We start from the raw sequence: 19,585 nt of genomic DNA on the forward strand, positions 1-19,585 counted from the left end.
AATTTTAAGTTTCAACGATTTAAAAACAGAGATCAGTACAATACATATAGCATAGTCGATTGAATTAAAATTTGAGTCGACTAAGACTCGTGAAAATAATTTTCAAACAAATTCAATCAATCAAGCAATCAAGCATACAACACAAACAATCATACAACAACAACCAATCAATATAAGCATGATGTAGCAGATAGATACAATTTTACCAGTTGTAGATTCTCAAGATTTTTATTTAATCCAGATTGATCCATCTTGGAGATCACATTGCATCAACTTCATATCCTGCAAAACAACTTAAGTTTTGGTTGCTGGTATCCATTTGACTTTGGGTCCATGATTATTAATCCTTGTCACTTGTTCCTTTGGTTTCCAAACATATAATTTTTGAGGAACAACTACATTTCTATAGTAAGAGTTTCTAACAGTATGACCAACACAATTAAAATAGAAACATGCATTTCTAGCAGGTTTACTTAAATCAGTAAATTTCCTAACATTGGTTCTCTTAGTTTGAGCTTTGAATCCTATACCTTGTTTATTAATAGCTCTGTTAAAAGATTTTAGTACAGCATCTAAATTGTCTCTTCCTTGAATAAACTTAGCTAGGGCGCTAGTTAAGTAACTTATCTTTTCAATATAAGCAAGACAATTTTCACAAATTTTATCTACTATAACAGTTTCAACCTTGGCAATTTTAGTAGATAACAAAGCTTCATTTAACTCTTTTTCTAACTTTTCATTATCAGCAACAAGGTTATTAATCCTACACTCATAATCTCTTCTTTCAGAGTTTAGTCGATTAACCTTGTATTCCAGTCGCATTTCTTCAACATGAAGTTCTCTGAATGTCTGTATGAGTTGTTGATATTTCTCTTCTATAGGCAGCTTCTCAAATTCATCATCACTGTCACATTCAATTCTTGATGTTCCAGCCATGTGACATAGGTTGGATTCCTCATATTGATCAGCATCTTCATCACTTTTGAGCTTTCAGAATCTGTCCCAAGTAATGTATGTTCCTTTTCTTTTCATATTTTTGCCTTGAGGGAATCTTTTGTTTCCTTTCTGCTTTGGCTGTAAGTCAGGACAATCAGGCTTGATGTGACCTTCCTTTCCACATTCATAGCACTGGATAGTATTCATACTAAAGCTCTTCTTTTTGCTTTGACCTATATGGTTAGACAATTGACTATCATTTTGCATAAGTCGACTAAACTTTCTTACCATCAAAGGTCATCAATTATTTTTCGTCCATGTCTGTTTCTGAGTTGTTCTTGCTTGAAGATTTCAGAGCAATGGACTTCTTCTCTTCAATCTCTTCTTCATCCTTCAATCTACCAAGTTCCAATTCATGATCGCGTAGCTTGCCAAACAAGGTAGCCATGTTCATCGTTGTAAGATCTTTTTTGGATTCAGAGATTGTTGTGACTTTTGGTTGCCAATTCCTGTTCAGACTTTTAAAAATCTTGATGTTGATCTCTTCCTTATCAAACACCTTCCTGAGAGCCATTAGATGATTTACAATGTGAGTGAATCGTTTATGTACATCATAGATGTTTTCACCAGCTTTCGTTTTGAACAAATCATACTCTTGTATCAGGGAGTTCTTTCTTGCTCTCTCGACTTCATTCGTGCCTTCATGAGTTACCTCTAAGACATCCCACATTTCCTTTGCAGATTTGCATTGAGATATTCTGAAAAATTCATCAATTGTCAGTGCAGAGACAATTATATTTCTAGCTTTAACATCATACTGAGCTTTTCTATTTTCATCAGCAGTCCACTCAGTAAAAAGTTTTGTAGGCACAAAAGGACCATTTAAAGTGGCATCTAAAATTCCTTTATCTTGCGATTCAAGAAAGATTTGCATTCTGATTTTCCAAAAAGGATAATTTTCACCAGCAAACAGAGGTGGTCTGTTTGTTGAAGCACCTTCACCAAAAGTTCGAAAATAGGAAGCCATTCCCAGGTGTTATAGTCAAATGAAATAAAAATAGAGCTGACTAAATTTTCAAATATCTTATGAAAACCAGCTCTGATGCCAATTGTTGGAAAACAGGTAGGCTTCATTTTTACACCAAGAGGGGGGGGGGGGAATTGGTGATGNTTGTCCCATGTGCACCATTCTTCAAGGAAATTAAACATGTGCTTCAACAATCCCAATGAAAACTTCCCTTCTCTCTNTCCATGAGCAAAATTTCAGAATCCACACTCCAACACCAAAATTGCCAAGCCTACCAACAACCATTGTGCAAAAAGTGCAATTCACGGCTGGAACAAGCAAAGGCCAAAGCTCAAAGTGGAAACCTTCCTTTAGTCAAAACAAACATCTTTTTTTGTTGGTACAAAAGTGGTAAAAATTAAATGCATCATTCTCTCTCCTTTCTACACACCATTTTCGTTTTCTTCACCAACACACACCTTCATATTCTTTCTTCCTCTTCTCAATACCGAGAATGAGCACTAGAAACCGAGCTTCCACATGTAAAATCATACAAACACATCAAACACAAAATCTACCTCCTTCAACCCAAGTTCTAACTCTCTTTTCTTCACATTTCTTTGCAAAAACGAAAATGATAACCAAGCTACCAATTCAAGCTCTGTACAGCCACAATAACAACCCCAAAATCTGGTTCCATCCTTGCTTCAAACATCAAAACCGAAAATCAAAAAGAAAGAGCCCAAACCACAACACCCACACATCAAGTTAAGCTCTATTCAACCCAAAACTCACATAGAACTCCATTTTTATCATCCAACCAAATGAAATGCAAGGAAAAACGAGAAGAACAACAACAAATGAAGAGGAAAACGAAAATATAAAGTCACTCAAACCCAACATCCACCATAGAAATGCAAAGACAAACTCCAAAGCTCAAGCTTCATACATCAAGAACAAGCAAATGGAAGTAGAAATGAATGGTTTTTCACCACCAATGAGCTAAGACAACCAAGAGCAAGTTAATAGAAGAAGAAAATCTGCATCTTATTCATTGAAATGGCCAAAATCCAAAGCACCAAGCAAGCTTCCATGAGAGCATGTTCATACATGAAAACCCTAGGAGAGAAAAGTGTAAAAACCGTGAGAAATGAAGTGTGTGTTTTGGTGGCTCGGTATTGTGCCTCCTAAGTGCCGAGAATCCCTCCAAATGAGGTCCACAACAAAATAAAAGCCCTAACCTAAAAGTCACATGACCTACACATGGGTGTTTTTTTACAAAATTGCCCCCAAAAGGGTCCAAAACACCTAATTCTAATTAAGGTCCTCTAAAAAACGAAATTACAACTTAATTAAAATGGAAATGACTAAATGTTGAGTCTTGAATGATCACGCCACCTTCCCCAATGCTCCAAATGATGTTTCCCAAAATTTCCCTGCAACCAAAATGCACTTAATCAGCTCAGAAAATCCAAATTAGCACAATTACGAATTTCCGACCAAATTAAGCAGAATTCAGAAAACGGGGAAATAACAGACAATTAAACACAATTCCCTGGTTTATTTAAGTGCAATAAACTAAATATAGTTCAAGAAATAACCACTTATCACATATCTTCCTTCTTCATCTATTATTGGTAGTCTTCTCTACTTCCAAACTAAAAAGAAAGGTTCTAATGATCTTGTGGTCCTAGTACAGATTTTATTTTGTATACACTAAAGAACACTGCACTAGAGCACCCAATTAGCCAAAAAAAAAACAAAAATTAAAAAAAATAAAAATAAAATAATAAAAAAAATAAAATAAAGTCTAACTGGTTAAGAATGACACAAAAGTATAGTTTAAACCACGAGTCCTCGACAACAGCGCGAAGAACTTGTTAAAACCTCGACAAGTGTACCAAATCATATCAACCAATATAAAATGGTAATATCAAGTATCATATCCTAGAAGACCCACGACACTAAACAATTGTATAATTACTTAACTAATTAAGACTAAAAAGCTATTTTGTTGGTTTTTGAATGCAAATGCAATAAAAGTAAACATGAACGCAAATTGATAAGTTGAGGCTAAAACAAGAGTGAATGGATGATGTTGATAATATGAGATGATAATGTTGTTGGGGTTTAGATTTCACCGTCCTTACTTACACGCATATAAGAATTCAACTTCTTTAATAAATTGTTAAAGTCACTCTTTAAATTACTTAGAACCCGATCTCTCGGCGTAAAAAGCCTATCCTTAATTATTAGACCACAATCCCTTACATCCCTAATAATCAATTCTGCATTACGAACAGAAGCTTAAGACAACCAAACATCCCATCCCTATTCCTAGGCAATATTTCTTTTGGGTGAAATTCTCCAGATCATGATTTCTAGGTTTTTCCCAATAACAAAGAAATCCAAACATCATGCTATGAGTCAAAACATAACAAGCATTGAGTAAAGGAGAAAATCACTAACAATTAATGAAAGAAGCATAAAATAATTCAAAACATATTCAAATACATTAAAGTTTAGAGGTTACATCTTCCCCAACAACAAATCAGTTTAGTTCTCCATTGTCATGGAGAACCTTGGTGTACAATGGAAGAATGAGATAAAACCCTAGAAAGAGAATACGACAGCTCCTGCATCCCCAATCTGCCTCCAAAGGGGCGAAAAGTGTGTTTCTAAGCTTCAGCCATCAAAAGATACCAACCTTAAGGCGAGCAAGTCCTTAAATAGATCAAAAATTGGCCCAGTAGCCCAACACGTTGGGGCTTAGCGCCCTAACTAAGGGCAAGCAGGCGCTTTGTGACATGTCTGGCTGGCGCTCAGCGCCCCTCAAGGGGCAAGCGGGCATTGGTGCGTGAACGTTATCCTTGGGGGCCCTTAAAGGGGGAAAACAGGCTTCCTATGTGACATATTAGCGTTGAGAGCCCCAGAAAGGGGCAACCAGGCGCCATGCGCCTTCTTCAACCCTCTTCTCTGGTGCTTTTGTTGTCCCTCTATGATTCCGACTCTTTCATAATTTTACTCCTCTTCTAAAACATCCCAATAACCTACAAAATTAAGGGAATTTAGTGATAAAATCATTAAGTATAACCTCAATTCACGTATTCACACAATTAAACTAAAAACAAGAGATTGAGCAAGTTTCTAAGTCAAATAGAGTTGATTTAATACACAAATTGCATAATAGATAACGGTAAATTCAATGTTATCAGATACCCATACATATGTGTCTGAAGGAAGAAACAAGTTTTACAAAGATGATTTATGATAAGCATCCACTCAACCAGTGCAAAATTTAAGGATTAGTTCTTAAGCTTTGAAATTAACATATATATGTTGGAAAACAGGTAGGCTTCATTTTTACACCAAGAGGGGGGGGGGGAATTGGTGATGTTTCATAAACAAAATCTTTTCGCAATCTTTTATCAATAGTATAAAGCTTTTTAAACTTTTTTGAAATGCAAGTAATGAAAATTTATATGCAGCGGAAAAACGTAGTTGACTGCATGAAAAGTAAAGTTGACTGGAATTAATGAGTGCAGGGATAGAGAAAATCAAATGCTAATTTTTATACTGGTTGGGCCAACAATGCCTACATCAAGTGTGCTTCCAACCCAAGAAGCAAATGCACTATAATGGTTGCAGTTTTTACAACAAGGAATTTATAGAAGACCTCCACGTCAAAAATATAAATCTCCTCTCTACTCCAAAACAAAAATATAGGTGCAAAAACAAATACCAGACTTGCAGCAAGAATCCCCTCTTCTGCAATCTGAACACCACGTCGAACAATCCTCAACGTGAAACCCCTGTATCACAAGAGGTCCAATTCCAGGAGTCTTCACGGGATGCCAAGCCTTAACAAGTGCAGCAGTCTTCAAAGGATGTCAAGCCTGAAATGATCAACCCATAAGCACCTCCTTTGTGCAGTATTTGATCAGACAATGAGTGCGCAAGCTATCTCCCTTTAAAAATATTGTCGTTGGAGAGCAAGAGCATAACAAAATCCAGAAACAAACAACAGATACAGTCAAATATGTAAAATCCAATGTCGACTGACACATGTAAAAACACTGTGAAATTCTTTTCAACTCAAAACATCACAGAACACTGATTCTCAAAATCTGTACAAAGATTTTAGCATAGTCGAATCCATTAATAATGTAGTCGACTGTACTATAACTTTGTCACACTGTTATAAGTTCATGAAAGTGCTTGTGGTTTTTCACTTTAAAAAATGTGCAGTAAAACATATGTAATAAACCATTTCATATTGCACATAAGCATGTAAGCATGTTCCATAAGTATATCAAACAATCAATCATAGGAACATACAACACAATACATCAAACATATTCAGCAGATATAACAATCAATACAGCATAAGAACATGTAATGCAACAACATGTGTACTGTTATTAAGCAATGTGTTGTCATCATAAAAAACTAGAGTGATATAGAGTTTGTGTAGTCAACAATCTCAACAAACTCTGTCCTAAGCTGTGTCCTAAGCTCTTCCCTAAGGTCCGCTCGAAGCTTTTTTTTGATCTCTTGTGTCAGCCTTTGTTCTTGTCTTCGCTGTATGCATATGAAGTCTGACTAGAAGAGCTCCCAAAGTAATCTCGAATGCCTTCTCCAATTCCAACAGCACGTACATGTCTAGGGTGCTTAGGTCGTCCAATTGTAGCGGTGAGAATATCCTAACGACCCTGTGGAGTGAATTGACCTTGGGAGCTTTGCTCAACTAAGGAGTCCTATAACATTACAAAACATCATTATTCTTTAAAAAGTTCAATGTTGTATGTATAATGAAATTATTATTATTTTAGGAACAGTAATAACTTATAATTCTTTCAAATATTTCCCGTGCAGTGTCAGAAGAGTAAGAGTCTAATTCTTTTAAATGAGCCAACTTCCATTTCTCATGCCGAGAAGGTGGAGAAGGAGGCTGGGGGCTACCACCCTCAGATGGTGGTCTAGCTTCTGCCTTTTGCTTGAGGATTTTCTCCTCAAGCTTCCTATACCCATCACGAGATAATAGGTGGGGGTTTTTATTTTGAGCAATTGTTTCTTGTGCTTTGCTTCTTTTTGCCTGTCACATATGTTTAATTAATTAGTTCATATGATATATATTTGTTAATGAGGAATTGAATAATATCAACTATACTAACCTGCAGTTCTCTGTTGTCCGACTCTGTACAAAGAGCTGCTAAGTCTCCTCATCAATGGCCTTATATGTATTACATGGAGACTTATTTTTTTTTCTTCCATAAATATATCTCGAGCTCAACTTACTTTTAAAATTTCAGAAGTTTTCAGCAACAGTTGATAAACACTTATTTCTAAGTGTTGCGACATTTGGAATGTCAAATGTTAGCTGAAATAAACATAATAAAGTTATATCAGTACAAAATTATCAATATAAACAAACTGTAATTCACATGATATTAACTAACTTACCAATATATCGTTCCATATAATGTTCCGATAAACCTCAGACACATGGTCAAAAGATGGAGTAAGAATACTAATCATGTCACGTGCCACTACTCCAAGGTATAATCAGAAGTCATCTGCATTGGGGCCAGATGCAACACCGGTGATCACGTTAACATTCACTGGTGTTCTTTCACCACTATTTTTCTGATCAAAAGTTGTTTCATTCTAGTGGGTCCTCTAATGGATCTGGAAGGGGGAGCCTCATCCCCTGAAGAATGTGGATGGTCAACCATATATCTGTCAAAATAAATAACAACATGTAATATTAATAAAAGACTTATGTAATATCATATAATTTAACAAAACATGTAATAGTAATCATAGGAAATATTAATAAAAAACTAATGTGATATTAATAAAAAACTTATACAAAAATTTGAAATTCATACATAAAGATATGAATTCATCATATGTATATTCCCTCATCATGATCTGACCGAATTGCATGTACATCGTCAACTAGAGATTGGCCATCAAAATTTGCCGTAGTTTGAAATGAATGGTTGTCAGCAATATGAATATTAATCAGATTGTCTTCGTTAACTTCAATTTGTTTTTTGCCTTGAANAGNGACATACCAATGGTCAGACGCAGGATCTTTGACATAAAAAACCTGAGATGCTTGATGTACCATGATAAACGGTTCGTCTCGATAACCCACCTTTCGAAAATCAACTAGTGTCATACCCGATTCATCTATTTTCACACCACTCTTATTGTCAAACCACTTACATTTGAATAATAGAACAAAAAACTTGGTGTAATCAACCTCCCATATCTCTTGTATTATACCATAATATCTCATTGATCCAAGTATAAGAGATTGATCTTTTGATGTGGAAAATTGAAGCGACTCAGCTTCTAAACTGACTCCACTATTTTGTACTGTGCTTTTATCATCCAAAGTCTTCGTATAGAATGTGCAATTATTGACTTCATAGCCTGTACAACATACGACATTAAACTTTAAACCATTTGCAAGCCACAACAAAGTTTGAGAAGAATGTGGCTCTTTGTCAATTTCAGATTTGAACCAAGACATAAATGTTTTGTTATGCTCCATCAACGTCCATTTCTCTAATTGTCTTGGATTTTTATTCTTAACAATCGCTTTGTGTGCTTCCAAAAAAGGGATCACCTCATCTGTGTTGTTCAATATATAAAGATGTGGTTGCAACAATTCTTCGCGATCTTTTGTCACCACATTCACACCATGGATGCTTTTACTTGTAGAATATTTATTCAACCATGATGTGCAAGGAACTCCTATTGGATTTGTTGATGTCATGTAACCTGAACAAAGCTTGATACTTTCTTCAACAATATAGCTTTCAATCATTGAACCTTCGGGACGGTATGGATTTTTAATGTACCCTTTCAAAATCTTCATATAACGCTCAATAGGATACATCCATCTTAAGTATACCAGTCCGCACAACTTGATTTCTCTAACCAAATGAACAAGTAAGTGTACCATGATGTCAAAAAAAGATGGAGGAAAAACATCTCTAGTTGACACAAGATGATAACAATCTCGCCTTGAAGTTCATCTAACTTTGTAGGATTGATGTCTTTACTACATATTGGCGAGAAAAACGAACACAACTTGTTTATGGTCTGCCTAACATTTTTGGGCAAAATTCCACGAATAGCCACCAATAACAATTGTTGCATTAAGACGTGGCAATCGTGAGACTTCATGCCAACAAGCTTTAAGTCCCTATGTGCCAACTCTTCTCGGATATTCATGTCAACCAAATCCAAATGAGCATTCACTCCATCTTTTGTCTTTCCCTGAAACTTAAGTAGTGTTCCAATCAAGCTATCACACATATTTTTCTCTACATGCATCACATCTATGCAATGTCTAACATCTAACTTTGACCAGTATGGAAGATCAAAGAATATTGATTTCTTCTTCCAAGGGGTCGTTACAGATGACTTCTTGGATGTTTTCCCAAATACATGATGTATTTTATTAACTTTTTCAAGAATTTGAAGGCCAATAAGTGGATTTGGTGCTTCGTCCCTCTCTTGATATCCATTGAATGCTTTTTTTAACATTCTATATGGATGCTTACCTTTTAGAAATCTTCGATGATGTAGATACACTATCTTTCTTTTGTGTTTCAATTGATGAGTTGCACTGTTTTCTTCACATATAGGACATGATTTATGACCCTTGACACTGTATCCTAACAACTTACCATAAGCTGGAAAGTCATAAATGGTGCAAAATAACATTGCGCGCATCACAAAAGTTTCAGAAGCGAATACATCAAATATTTCAACCCCATCAACCCATAACAACTTCAAGTCTTCAACTAGTGGGCTTAGATAAACATCTATGTCATTTCCAGGCTGCTTTGGACCAGATATCATCATAGACAATATCATGTACTTCCTCTTCATGCACAATGCAGGAGATAAGTTCTAAATTATCAATGTAACTGGCCAACAATTGTGATTGGTACTTAGATTACCAAATGGGTTCATTCCATCACTGGCTAAACCAAGCCTAAGATTTCTACACTCTTTACCAAATTGGGGGAATTGTTGATCAATATTTTTCCATTGCTTTGAACCAGTTGGATGACGAAGCAGCCCGTCAATTTTTCTCTCATCTGCATGCCATCTAAGGTTTTTAGCATCTTTGGGATTCGCAAACAAACGCTTAAGTCTAGGCACAATTGGAAGGTACCAAACTATTGTTAAAGCAGATCCATTTTTTTTTTCTATCTAACCATTATCTTCACTATTGTTTTTTGACTTGTCTCGTGATAACCCACATTTTTGGACACTTTGTCAAAAATTCAAACTCTTTCCTATATAAAATGCATTCATTGGTACAAGCATGTATCCTTTTATACTCCATACCCATTGGACAAAGAATTTTCTTCGCATCATAATTACGAGTGGGTAGTGTATTACCATCTGGCAGCATTTCATTCAACAACGTCAACAATTCTATGAAACTCTTATCAGTCCATCCATTGGTCGCCTTCATATTCATGAGCCTTAACATTGCTGACAAACGTGTGAACTTAGTTGAACCGACATACAAAGGTGTTTCCGCATCAATCGACATCGTCTCATATGTTAGAAAATAGGTAGGCTTCGTTTTCACCAAGAGGGGGGGGGGTGAATTGGTGTTAGTTCAAAATCAAAATCTTTTCGCAATCTTGGTATGCAAATTCAAAGCTTTTGATCTTTCCTTGAAATGCAAGTTATGAAAATTCAATGCAGCGGAAAAATGCAGTTCATTGCTAAACAAATATAGTCGACTGGAAATAAAGAGTGCAGGGATAGAGAAAATCAAACACTGGTTTTTATACTGGTTCGGCCCATAATGCCTACATCCAGTGTCCTTCCAACCCAGGAAGCAAATGCACTATAATGGTTGCGGTTTTTACAACAAGGAGTTTATAGATGCACCACGCAAAAATATAAATCTCCTCTCTAACCCAAAACCAAATATAGCTGCACACATAAAACTAGAATTGCAGCAAGAATTCCCTATTCTACAATCTGCATCCATGAGGAACAATCCTCAACGTGTCACCAACACTCTTCACAGGATGTCAAGCCTATCAGAGCAAACTTCACAGGTTGCCAAGCCTTCAATCAAATGCAGCAGTCTTCAAAAGATGCCAAGCCTTCAAGATCAAACAGAAGCACCTTCTTTGTGCAGATATTGATCAAGCAGTATGAGCAATTGACTCCTTCCTTTGAATCTCTCTCAAGCAAGATCACCATCGTCTTCTTGGAGAATGCTTGGAGCTTCTAAAACAAAGAATTCAATCTTAAACAGGAAAATGAATATGTCAGATCAGAAAAGTCACAAAACAATTCGTGTTCTGTCTATTTATAGTTTTCTGTTATATCGGATTGCTTCTCAGTCGAATAGCCTACTAATACAGTCGACTGTATTAAGACAGTTATAACAGACAGTCAACCCAAAGGCTCCTCAGTTAACAAAATCAATACACATTTATTACAGTTGACCAAGTCACATGGTATTAACTAACTTTTGAAAAATATAGACGTTGGAGCATGTAGGCTTAACAGAATTTCAAACAGATCAGTAACACAGTCGAATATGTGATCCACAATGTCGACTGACACATGAAAAATCACTTTGAAATTCTTTTCAACACAAAATCTCACATAGCACTGGTTCACAAAATTTGTACAAAGATTTTAGCATAGTCGAATCCATTATGAGCGTATTCGACTGGACTAGAACTTCGTCACAACAAATTTAAGTTCATAAGGTGCTTAAGATCTTTTCTTTCAGAAATGTGCAGTAATAAAAAACATTTTATTTCACATTTCAATACAAGCATGTTCCATAAATATAACACTCAATCAATCATAGGAATATACATTGTAAATCAACAAAACATGTTCAGCAAATATAACAAACAGTTCAGAATAAGAACATGTAATACTGGAACATGTGTACTGTTGTTATTAAGCACTGTGTTGTCATCATCAAAAACTAGTTTGATATAGAGTTTGTGTTGTCAAAAATCTCAACATCATACACATGAGTTTTGGCAAAATTTTCTGCGCCAACATCGTGGATCATGTCCTTTAATTTGTCTTCATCCGGTCGATCTTCTTCCATGGTGGAATCAATAACATTTTCAGTTTGAGAGTTAGTCGGAAAGTGCATTTCTTCGTCGTGCCTTATCCATGTTGTATAGCATCTTTGGAAACCATCACAGATAAAATGTTCTTTAATTTGGGTTGCGTTCAACTTTCCCGCATTCAAACAATTCACACAAGGACATCTAAACTTCCCTTCATCATCACTTATCCCCTCATTACGTTGTGCAAATTGTGTAAATTCCTCTACCTCTCTCTCATGCTCAGCACTAATGCGTGGTAAAGTAATCCAATTTCGATCCAGACGTGAATATTTTGACTTATATATTCCACAAAATTACAATACAAAAAAAAATATTCATCATCTAACGACAAATTTAGGTTAATTCAATTCAATCATACAATAAAAATAACATATATTCAACATAAAAATAACATTGTAAAATAAAAAAATTAAACTTTATAATCGTACCATCATACAAAATTATACAATCATATAAATTTATTCAAAGATACAAAATTATATGATAATTTAATCACATATTCATTCATACAAAATTCTCATACAAAATTATACAATCTAATAAAAGTAAAATTTAAACATTAATATAAGAACCTGGTAGTGTGAAAAGCCAAAAACGATGAACAACCCGCGATAAAAATGCAAGAAAAATAAACTCTAAAATATTCAAACGTGCAAAAATATACAAACAAATATTAGTTTTACAAATAAAGACAAACATCAAAACACAATTTACGTCTAAGGGGAAGAATCGGACAAACCCACTAAAAAGACGTTTCCAACAATTTTGATCGGTTAAAACTCTTCCCTATTGTTGAAAATGGCAACGACATCGAACAAAAATGGGTTTAAACGATGAAAATTGATTGAAAATGGAACCAGACGATGCGTCGACGAACAACTCTAAAGGAAGATGATATTGTTGATGTGTGTTTTATTTTTTAAACCTAGAAATAGGAATAGACCGCGGTTATTATAACAACCGTGGTAATGGAGGGGAATAGGCCGCGATTCCCCTCACAACTGCGGTCTATTCTTCTGAAAAATAAATCAAAATAAAACTGAAATGACATTTTTGAATTTTTTTTCAAACTTTATGCCGCGGTTCAGCACCCAACCGTAGCCTATTCCCTTAAATATTTAAAATTTATTCAGATAAGGGAATAGGTCGTAGTTCCCCTCACAATCGCGGCCTATTTCTTGACGTTCTGAATCCTCCCAACTGTCACTCAACTGTCGTTGGGATGAATGTCAGAAATTGCAGGGGGAATAGGTTGCGGTTCCCCTCTGAACCGCGGCCTATACGTTCGATTTATTTTCAAAAATGCCACCGCGCATAATGTGCATGGTAAAAACTCTATTTTTTACTAGTGATAAGAACTAAATATTTCTATCTCCCAATTTATTAAATAAAAACCTTAATTATCTCTAAAGTAATAATAAAAATACCAATAAAAGATATAAATAAATAAAATTAAACAAAATAAAAATAATCATAATGTCAATTATCACTAATAAAGAAAAATACATAATTATAATATATAGTCAAGTGAAAAAGAACTATCAAGAAAAATTTAAAGTGAAAGCATTGAGTGTATAAAGTCAAATACAAAGCTTTGTGTGGAAATACTTGGATTCTGAACTTAGTCATGATAATGTTCTCAACTTTGTGAAGCTTACCTTTTTGGGCTTAAATTGTTCTCTTTTTCTTTAATATTATTTTTTTATTTTATTTGAATTCTTAATCTGAATGGGAGATTAAGAAAGATATTTGAAAAGGTTAAACCTTTGTTTGGAAAAGTTATACTAGTGTAATATGAAGATATATATAATAGTTGTATTTAGAGAGATTGTATTTGTAATTAATTGAATTGATTAATGCAAGTTCTTAACCATTGTACTTAAAAGAGATAAATACAGCCCAAAAATTAGACATGAACCAATATAATTTTTTGTTATTTATTTCATATTATTTAACGCCAAAAGAGTTCATACTATATTCGATCCCTCTCTCCTCCTCCTCTCCCTCCCCTTTAATGCCATGTACACCAAAAATACAAGGAGCTAGGTGTGAAAATCAATGAAGTTAAAATTAGAAAAAAAAAGGATATATTCCCTCTGATTAATGACAAGAGAATTGCTTTGACTTACATTCATGCTGATGGAATTGGCACATGTCAAGCTAAGGCGCTTTTGAGCAGGTAACCTTGATCACTTTGTTCATAATTTGTGAGACTAATTATAGTTTCTTATTGGTGCTAATTTATTTATTTTGGTGAACATATTATGTCACTATGTAACCTCAGGGAAGATGCTTAGAAGGTCCATGCTATCATTGACATGTTTACCGAAAGAGGGCTTCATTCACCTACTGTTGCAAGACAGGTTTTTATACCTAGCTAGTCTTCATTTTTAAATTTTATATTTGGCATTATCTTCATTTCTCTTCACCAAAATAAGCCTTAATAATGTTTACCCACTGAAAATTGTACAGGAAGTTCCTGAGAAAACAAAAGAAAAAGTGCTGGTGCTCCATGGCAGTTTGTTGGTTTGTTTCACTGTTTGATACCCTTAACATGACAGTGGTGAAACCATTCGCCGAGCTCTTAACCTTGGTGTAAATGTTAAGATGATTACTGGTAACTAATCTCCACCATTCCAATATTTGTAGGAAAACTATATTAGCAATAAAATACAACATATGTTACCAGACATCCTTAATTTAATATCATGAATTTTGTTCTGCACCCTAGGTAACTTGCCATAGCAAAGGAAACAGGAAGGAGACTTGGAATGAGAACAAACATGTATCCATCTGCTTCATTGCTTGGTCGAGACAAAGATGCAAGTATTGTCGCACTCCCTGTAGAAGAGCTGATTGAGAAGACAGATTAGAAATATGTTGTTTGAGGTGAGAGTTTTAGTCACACCAGTGTGGTACACACAAAAACTTCATTAATCCATTTCCCTGTTTATTGATGTTTCTTGTTTCCTCTATTTTAGATTTGAATAAATGTTGAAGAGTATGCGTGATTATATTTTTATGGTATATAACTTTTGTTCTATTTGCCATGGTGAAAAATGCATTGAGGATTTTTATTGTGTACAAGTTTAAGCTCCGTATGACTTTTTGTGATTTCTTGTTGTGATTTCTTACTTATATTGTGCACTTGATGTTATCATTCTCAACACATGAATTTCTACATTTTTCAGAATAAAATACTACACAGCCAACTTGAGGTTTTTCATATTCGATGGGCTGAGAAGGAACGTAATGCTATTGATATTTCATCCGGAAGTAGTAGTGCAAATGCCTTTGGTGCTAGTGTAGATTAAATTCTCATATTATTGATTATTTTCAATACGAAAACGTTTGTTTAACACCCTTTTTTTGACACAAATTTGACACCGTCACGTGGTGTGTTTCTATTGGTTGTTTTCATTTAAAGAAATAACTCTTTTAAAAAAGTTGCGGAGGGTAATTTTGGAAATCTAATTATATGAAATTTGATTTTGGAGATTTCATTTCATTTTTCATCCTTGTCTGAGTTTCCCGTCGTCTCTCCAACCCTCGAATCCCCCTTGTATGTCCCAAAGTGTCCAATCACCCTGCTCTTTGAAAGGTCTGCATTGGTTCGAAACGCCTCATCTCATCCTTCGTTTGGTTCACGTTTTGTGTCGCACTCACTCTCTATTGCGAAGCTTTCTTTCCCGTTTTTCGCATTGTCTAGCTTGTCTTGGTAAGTAAAAGATGTTGAACGCTACTCTATTTTTGGAGTATTTTGTGTTTTTGTGTTTTGTGAACCCTAACCTAACTGTCTTCTCCACCGTTGATTTTTTTTTTTTTGTGAAATAAGTGCAGGTGCAATGGCGTCCCAAAACCCAAAGGTAAGTTAAAGTTTTGGTATTTGATATAGTCGCATTTTTTTGTTAAGTAATAACAATGTTTTTGTAATGTTTTGTAGTGGCGGGTTCGAATCTCTCTGGATTCATCAACCATTGTTCAAATGAATGAATTACTGAGAGATGTCCATGTAGATCGAATTGGGATGACACCATTTCGTTGGAGTTTGGAGCTACGTAAGCCTTTGGAGGTTAATTGTGAATTATTGAAGGTTATGTTATGTGGTTGGGCTGGCCATGATGTTAGCTTCAGGGTCAGTCATCAATTGGTTCCATTTACTATTTTGAATGTTTTCATGGGCATTGTATAGACATAAGTGGTTTATCTCATAAGTGGGTTATGTAATGGTTTTATTGTTTCAGACATGACTATGGAGTTACCATGTTAAAAGCTATGGAAATTTGGGATGGAGAGGATAAATACAATGGGAAAAACATGCCACAATATATGAATGTAAGTAAGAATATGATTTTTAGTATTTTTTTATGATTGGGTTGATTTTACAATTGCAATATTTTCATTTCAGGAGGAACTGCTTGCAATTAGAAAGCAATATGTATGTCATTGAATCTTGGACAACGAGAACATAAGAATATTGGATGCGCTAGCTGTGTATGGATTGTTCCCCTCTGTAGAAACTTAGTGTAGTTTGTTTTGATAGGAATATTGATTTCTTCCAATTGCTTTATGTACACATTGTAAGATACAATAATGTATATGAAGACACTGTATTTTTTATATATATGAAGAAATTGTACAAATGATTATTGAAATAAGATGATTGATTTGAAGCTTTGTTTATGTGCAATGTACAAATGATTATTGGAATAAGATGATTGATTTGAAGCTTTGTTTATGTGCAATGTACAAATGATTATTGGAATAAAATGATTGATCTCAAGGTTTGTTTATGTTCAATGTATAAAAGTGTCTTACCAATTTAGGCCAAGAACTGCAATCTGTGCAGCAAAAAACAACATCGTAATCGTGGGGGACCTAAAACATTAACTTCAAGTCAATCCTCACTCAAGAACATCAAATTACAATTAAAAGCACTGGACTTGGGCCAAAAAACACTGCTATACAGTTGTGGTCCCCTACGTTGTCACTTATGGCTCCTTCTGTTCAACAGGTTGTCCAAAATCCAACTTAGACTCGCGTAATCGTTTGCAACCCCCTGGTAAACGATTACAATGCACATTTTTACTGTAGAGGTCGCATAATTTCACTTGACTCAATAATCTCAACATGGGTGGTCCCCCCCTCCATCATGGGGGACCCAAAACATTAACTTCAAGTCAATCCTCACTCAAGAACATCAAATTACAATTAAAAGCACTGGACTTGGGTCAAAAAACACTGCTATACAGTTGTGGTCCCCTACGTTGTCACTCGTGGCTCCTTCTGTTCAACAGGTTGTCCAAAATCCAACTTAGACTCGCGTAATCGTTTACAACCCCTTGGTAAACGATTACACTGCACATTTTTACTGCAGAGGTCGCAGAATTTCACTTGACTCAATAATCTCAACATGAGTGGTCCCCCCCACCATCATGGGGGACCCAAAACATTAACTTCAAGCCACTCCTCACTCAAGAGCAACAAATTACAATTAAAAGCACTGGACTTGGGTCAAACAACACTGTTATACAACTGTGGTCCCCTACGTTGTCACCCATGGCTCTTTCTATTCAACAGGTTGTCCCAAATCCAACTTAGACTTGCGTAATCATTTACAGCCCCCTAGTAAACGATTACAATGCACATTCTTACTGCAGAGGTCGCAGAACTTCACTTGACTCAATAATCTCAACATGGGTGGTCCCTCCCTCCATCATGGGGGACCCAAAATTAACTTCAAGTCACTCCTCACTCAAGAACAACAAATTACAATTAAAAGCATTGGACTTGGGTCAAAAAACACTACTATACAGCTATGGTCCCCTACGTTGTCACTTGTGGCTCCTTCTGTTCAACAGGTTGTCTAAAATTAGACTTAGACTCGCGTAATCATTTATAGCCCCCTGGTAAACGATTACAATGCACATTTTTACTGCAGAGGTCGCAGGACTACAGCTATGGTCTCCTACGTTTTCATTGGTGACTTCTTTAGTTGAACAGGTTGTCCAAAATCCAAGTCAGACTCGCATAATCGTTTACAGCCCCCTCGTAAATGATTACAATGCACATTTTAGCAGCATCATCTTCACCAATTTAGCTAAATTCATCAAATCACAAACATTACTTCATTATTGTCTCACAAACATTATCACTTACAAAAAAAGGAGTCTTCATAATTTAAATTGTACACCAAATCAAAATATAAAGCACTTCAATAACATAGGCAATGAAATTGCAATTATCAATTACATAAATAGATGGAACCAAACATGCATCTTCTATATATTGAACGAAATAGGTTTAATTACAACGTCATATTCTTGTCCTATACAAAACCTTATACAATAATCAACCATTTTTCTTTCTAGGTACTACATTTTCGGTGTATGGTGTCCTCAGTGCTTGGCTCTTATAACGCCTTCTTGATCCAATCCTCACACACGTCTTGAAATGTGATTGGTTGTTCGACATTCCATCTTGTGCGTTCTAAAAACCAAGCAAACGGAGTCTTCGCAATCACTGACCGCTGCTCCTCTGTCAGACGTTCGTTCAAAGTACAAACGTATTTTGTTGAAAATGAGTGACGAACGCTCAACTGCTCAACGAAAACAACACAAATCTAAAAACCAAAACGAAAATCACAAAACTCAAACCGAGAACAAGATAGTGGAAAACCGCATTTACCTTGCTCAAACAAAGATGTTCACCGGAACCTTCCATTTCGAACACCCACAACGAGAACCAACTGCGAACACCCACACCCACAACGACAACGAACTGCAAACACCCACACCCTCAAGGAGAACCAACCGCGAACACCCACAACCACAACGAGAACAGCGAGAACGAACTGCGTGAACACCCACAACCACAACGTGAACACGAGAACGTAGACAGAGCATTTTGGTGAAAATGAAGAGAGAGAAGCTTCGTCTCTAATGAAACAGGACAAGGGTATAGTTGGAAATCTAATTTTCTGAATCCTTTTTCACTTTAGAGGAAAACTTTTTTTAAAAAATCAAAAATTAAAAAGGACCAATCGGAACTTGAAAACTGGCGTTGTCAAATGTGTGTTAAAAAATGGGTGTCAAAATAACGGGACCCTTTTCAATAACCCTGTGTTTGGGTGGAATGTTAGTCTATATTGCTTTTGTTTTATTTATATTATCAAAATATGTTGGTGTCATTCATGACAGGAAAATGAGCCCTCTGAATTTCAACAAGCTGGACACAATTATGCACTAGTTTAAAGGAAGCAGCTTAAGGTAAACAAAATGAGTTGGGTTTGGTTAATTACTATAGCATAATGCACGTAGCAATCTACTGTGTTGGCTTTATTTGATATGATATGACAACAATGATTTGATGAGTTTTCTTTTGCTATGGGTTGCATTCCAAAATCGGAGCTAAAAAGGTTAAAGCACAGTGAATGCACTTTGTTTAAGGAATATTGTAGTGCAATAAAAGAAATGGAGGAGGGCAA

General features: G+C 35.5%; 1 pseudogene; it reads left to right on the top strand.

Moving 5' to 3' along the window:
- The first annotated feature begins 7,478 nt into the window (after positions 1-7,478).
- Positions 7,479-14,972, top strand: LOC106766122 (annotated as a pseudogene).
- Positions 14,973-19,585: the final 4,613 nt, after the last annotated feature.

This window comes from Vigna radiata, chromosome 7, assembly GCF_000741045.1.
Source record: "Vigna radiata var. radiata cultivar VC1973A chromosome 7, Vradiata_ver6, whole genome shotgun sequence".
NCBI lineage: Eukaryota > Viridiplantae > Streptophyta > Magnoliopsida > Fabales > Fabaceae > Vigna > Vigna radiata.